Below are 5,980 nucleotides of genomic sequence, written 5' to 3' on the forward strand. Positions count from 1 at the left end.
TTCCATTATATGGTTGTGCTACATTTTATTTATCCATCAATTAGTTGATGAACATACAGGTTGCTTCCACTTTTTGGCTCTTGTGAACAATGTACCATCAACACTAGCATAAAAGTTTTTGAACAGACATATGTTTTAATTTTTTTTTTTTTTTTTTAAGAATGAGAAAAACCAGACTGAGTGCTAGAACCTAAGATTCCAATTTCAAGTAAAGCATTCTTTCTACTCACTGTATTCCAGAAATTTTAGAAATACAAGTTACTTATAAAACTTCAGTATCACACCTTGCATCCACTTCTGGACTTGATTTGCAACCAAAATGCAGAAACATATTTTGAGTTTGTTCTCAAATATTTTAAACATCTTTGTCTCTGCCCATACATGTTTTCATATTCCAAACAGCAGATAGATGGTGATGCCATCCTTCTAGTAAGTCTTTGACTTACTTTGAGGTCTGTTGCCTGTAATAGGATTCTTTACAATAATAAATAATTGTGAAGGAATTCTCTGTAGAGTTCTTACGGAATGAGCCACCCACTATCATGGGTATTAGAATGCTGGGAAAGGAAATGCTGTGCTGACCAACGGGACTGTAATACATCAGCATAATGTAAATAGCGTTAAGTTAAAAGTGAAGGCCTCAGTGAGCTGTGATCACAAGTACAGAAGCTGCACCCCGCCAGTGGGTAGCAGCCTTCCAGAAAGCCAGCCCTGTGGAAGCCGAACCACAGCCGCTGGTTAGCAGTATTTTCATTTGCCTTCTTCTTTGGAGTCTGCTGGGACTCCTCCCTGGTTTCCTAGTTCCAGCCCAGCAGTCTGCTTCATATCAACCTTCAGATGGCTCTTTTGCAAATACCTGGCTGTTGGTTGATTATTAGACCCAAAGAGTATGAGCATCAAAAGGCACCAGAGAAATGACCTAAATCAAATCCCTCCTTTACCCACTGATATTTTGACGATGAGAAAAATTAGATCTGCCAAGATTAAATAACCCATGCTACTCTGAGACCTCTAAATCTGAATCCAGGCTAATCCTAACCAGAGAGAGGCCCCAAACCTAGGAACTATGGCTGTGACTATAAGATACGATATTTGTTCCTAAGTTGCCTGAATTTTTTATTTGTCTTTGGCTTAGACTTCTAAAGTGGGATTCTCAAGTGTGGCTTAGGAATCCTGAATCTTTCTGTTCTTATTCCTGGGGAGTTTAGTGTCCTAAACTACTGATTTTTTCATCGGCTTTAAGTCTAACTCTCCCATGGGGTTGGGGGAGGTGCTTCTGGTTTTTCCCTTGACCTGATCCTGTGTCATTTGCCTCCATCTGGATTTTGTTTCTTTTCCCACCTGATTGAGGTATGGGCAGTCAAGTCCTGCAAAAGTGGATCCAAGGAATAGTAGGTAAATACTAATGGAAAGAACACAGATATTTGGCACAATTAGAGGGAAATTTGAGGAAAGCTCATATTTTCAGGAAGAACTAAAAGTTCCCACCTCTGTGAAGCAAACCCCTCTCCTTACCGCTCCATCTATGCCAAGGGCACAGAATAAGTCCCTGCCAAATGCTAAAATATATTTTCATAGCATCGCCTTCCTTGCCAACATCACATTCGGTTTTTTTTCCCTTGATTTCTTGACCACATGCTTTCTTTCTACTTACAATGCTCTTCTCTAAAACCAGAATTCTGTTTCTCATTCTTTTTCTGTAGATCTTGTTTCCATTTAAGACCTACTATAAGTGACTGGCCCTTTATCACAAAGCTTTCTCTTCAAAGCACCACCCTTTAATAACATTGTATGCTTCTGTATTCCTTCAATATTTAGTTTACACTTTAAACCCCAAGCTCTACTAAATGTTACTTATCTCCAGACATTTCATATGTTATATGTACTCTGTTTCTCTAAGGACAATGGACTGCCATGGGCAAGAACTATGCTTTCTATATCTGTTAAATTTCCGTCATAGTAGTGGGCACAGGGTTGGGAGTTAGTAAATATTAAATACTTTCATTTAAACTAATGCATAAACTGGATTTCAAGATTAGTTTTATTTCTAGCCACCTTATGTGAGAGCATGCCTATTTTCATGATCAGTTACCCTGCAAGATAAGGGTCAAAAGAAGAAATGCATGCGAGATAGTATTGATTGGGGGCCCCTGGGTGGCTCAGTCATTAAGCGTCTGCCTTCGCCTCAAATCATGATCCCAGTGTCCTGGGATGGAGCCCCACATCTGGCTCCCTGCTCAGCAGAGAACCTGTTTCTTACTCTCCCTCTGCTGCTCCCCCTACTTGTGCTCTCTCTCTCTGTCAAATAAGTAAATAAAATCTTAAAAAAATAATTAAAAAAAAAAAAACCTGTCTCAAGTTCTAAAACAGTGATTATCATTGAGGATATTTGGCAAACCTGTGGGTGTTTTTCCTTTGCCAGATTGGTTAAGGGCAATACACTGTTAACAGGCTGGACCCAGGGAAGTGAGATGTCCTGTTATACATGGAACATTCCTACAAAAGTAAAAATTTAAATTCTCCTAATGAACATTAATGTAGGTAAAAAAAATCTACTTATTATTATTGAACCCAGAATTCACTCTGTTTTATATATAAACATAAAACATTTCTATATGTTTTCAATAAACACTGATTTATCAAAGAAGGTAACTTCCATGTAAATTAAGAGGAGGACGTGCTTTGTATCATTCCAGAGTTAGTCACCGGATGCCTGGGTGGCTCGGTGGGTTAAAGTCTCTGCCTTTGACTCAGGTCATGGTTCCAGGGTCCTGGGATTGAGCCCCGCATCAGGCTCTCTGCTCAGTGGGGAGCCTGTGTCCCCCTCTCTCTCTGACTGCCTCTGTGCCTACTTGTGATCTCTGTCAAATAAATAAATAAAATCTTAAAAAAAAAGAGAGTCACCATTTCTGAAAATCAACACACAAATGTCAGTGCCACTAATAATATTTGAAACTCATTAATTAGTCTGTATTTGCAATGGATGCATTTATTGTGATTCTATATATAGGTATGTCTGATTATTTCTTTGTCTTCAGTGAGGATAGTCCCTGTGCATTTACATACAGAGTTATATGTTATATCATTATAAATAGTTTCCCCTTTATTTCTCCTTCGTGTTATAGTTCAAGCTCTATATTGATTTTTTGGGAAATTACGTGGATAGGTAGATTATATTACCTATTAATATAATTTCAGAGTATTAAAAGAACCATTACCAAATATTCATTCTACCATGCTGGTAGCACTCGTTTTAGTAGGGTTAAAGAGCCATTGTTTTAAACCAATGTGGTCCTTGTTCTCGTTGTTTGCTGTAATCTCTTAACCTGTCAGAGGACTGCACCTTTCTATGAAAATCACAAATTGTCACTTCTTATAGTACACTAATGCTCTCCTTCTTAAGGTGGAGCAATCTTTCTGAACTGGAAGGGAGAAGTGCCTGGATAGCTGTTCAAGTGTGGACAGTGAATTTGTCTCTCCAGGAGCAATTCTTAGACCATGCTAGAACATTTAAACAAAGTCTTACTTCTATATAGAGAAAACTGATATGTAAAAATGAGTATCATTAAACTAGATCAACCAGTTTATACAACACACTCTTCATCAATTTGGGGTTCCTCACAGGATTTCCTCTTTCCTGGATCAAGTTTTGCAACCAGTGACAGTGATTATCTTTAACCTCTACCTTAAAAACTCCTTGAAGAGCTTGAAATCCAAACCAAAACTGGGGACACTGAGTGAGGTAAACATTTCCTCTTTTCTAATTATATAAGACCTGCCTTGAATTATCTCCTTCCCTCCTCCTTCCTTCCTTTCAGCTTTTCCATTAATAATTAAGATCAAACTTTGTTTCAGGAAACTTCAACCCTATAGACATAAGGGCAGCAATCACCACAAGATCACCTTTACAAGATAATCCTAGGGGAGATAATGTACTAGACCCAGCATCTCTTCAAGAGTGCCAGTTTTATATAAAAAGTGATGAACTTACCTAGGATCACAGCTAGGAGGGTGTAGGGCATGAACCAGAACTTGATAGAGTTGCTGAATTCCATGATAGAGTATCACTTCTGGTTGGGTGATAGCTGTGCTGTGCTGATGTAAAATAACTTTAGTACCACTTGGATTTGCTCATTTCTCCATGATACCCGAAGTAACCCAAGTAATTGGAGATTCTCTTGGTGACCAAAGTGATAGCCTACATCCTTGGCAATTCTGCAGGGTAAGATGGCCAGGATGACTGATTTGTTTTGAAGTCTACTTGGGCTTTGAATGGCGCTTTTTTTTTTTTTTTAAGATTTATTTATTTATTTGACAGACAGAGATCACAAGCAGGCAGAGAGGCTGGCCTAGAGAAAGAGAGGGGGCCAGGAAGCGTCCCGTCCTCGGCAGCGATGGAGGCGGTTGCCGTGATGTCTGCGGGGTTGGGCGGCTGACCGCCCAGATAGGAGCAGGCCCAGTGCCCCAAATCTTGGTGGCCAGTGCTGGAGCGCAGCCTGTGCCATGGCCACCTCTGCCGCCTCCTCAGAGCATTTCGAGAAACTTCACGAGATCTTCCGCGGTCTCCAAGAAGACCTGCGAGGGGTGCTGGAGCGGCTCCTGGGGATGGCCGGGACAGAAAAGAAGAAGCTGATCAGAGATTTTGATGAAAAGCAACAAGAAGCAAATGAAACGCTGGCAGAGATGGAAGAGGAACTACATTATGCACCCCTCTCTTTCCGTAACCCTATGATGTCTAAACTCCGAACCTACTGGAAGGACCTTGCCAAACTCCATCGGGAAGTGAGAAGCACCCCTTTGACAGCCACACCTGGGGGCCGAGGAGACATGAAATATGGCTCATATGCTGTAGAGAATGAGCACATGAACCGGTTACAGTCTCAAAAGGCATTGCTTCTACAAGGCATAGACAGCCTGAACCGGGCCACACAGAGCGTTGAGCGTTCTCATCGGATTGCCACAGAGACTGACCAGATTGGCTCAGAAATCATAGAAGAGCTGGGGGAACAACGTGAACAGTTGGAACGTACTAAGAATAGGCTGGTAAACACAAGTGAAAACTTGAGCAAAAGTCGAAAGATTCTCTGTTCAATGTCCAGAAAAGTGACAGCCAACAAGCTGCTACTTTCCATCGTCATCATACTGGAGCTGGCCATCCTAGAGGGCCTGGAGTACTACAAATTCTTTCACAAGCACTGAATTTCCTAGAGGGAAGGGTTTGTGGACCAGAACTTTGACCCTGTGAATGAATGGTGTTAAAGATGAGGAATAAGCATAGTGCTCCTCTGAGGTAATGGTTTGAGGATGCCCTGTGTAGCCAGACCGTGGGAGGTGGGAGGGAAGACAAAAAACTGCATAACTGTGAAGGAACAGCAACAAGACCAGTATGATATACCAACGTAATAAATGCTGTTTATGACGTCTTTAAATTAAAAAAAAAGGGGGGGGGGAGAAGGCTTCCCACTGAGCAGAGAGCCCGATGCTGGGCTCGATCCCAGGACCCTGAGATCATGGCCTGAGCCAAAGGCAGAGGCTTAACCCACTGAGTCACCCAGGCACCCTTGAATGGCTTTTTAAAGTTATAATCTATACCATCTGTTTAGCAAATCCATGATCAGGGAATGAAGACATGAAGCTGAGGTGTCTGTATGTTAAAAGAAAAATTAAAGTTAAAAAGTAATTAAAAATGCCTAACATGATCTAAAAATAAAATCTATTAATTTTTTTAAAAATAAGTAAAATAAAAATTATTTTGAAACAAATATTTGTCTTGTGTGTAAACTAAGAACTAATATTATTTTCAGGAATTAAATTTGCACTTGAATAATTTTTTAAAAATTCAAGAATTTTCCAAATATTTTTTTCAAGATTTTATTTATTTGACAGACAGAGATCACAAGTAGGCAGAGAGGCAGGCAGAGAGAGAGGAAGGGAAGCAGGCTCCCCCCTGAGCAGAGAGCCCATGCGGGGCTCAATCCCA

General features: G+C 40.6%; 1 pseudogene across 1 annotated transcript; it reads left to right on the top strand.

Annotated features, from left to right (window-relative positions):
* Positions 1 to 4,402: 4,402 nt before the first annotated feature.
* LOC309863800 (vesicle transport through interaction with t-SNAREs homolog 1B pseudogene) lies at positions 4,403 to 5,428 on the top strand (annotated as a pseudogene). Its single transcript has one exon. The product of its transcript is annotated as a vesicle transport through interaction with t-SNAREs homolog 1B pseudogene (transcript).
* Positions 5,429 to 5,980: the final 552 nt, after the last annotated feature.

This window comes from Mustela nivalis (genome assembly GCF_964662115.1).
Source record: "Mustela nivalis genome assembly, chromosome: 4".
Classification (NCBI taxonomy): domain Eukaryota; kingdom Metazoa; phylum Chordata; class Mammalia; order Carnivora; family Mustelidae; genus Mustela; species Mustela nivalis.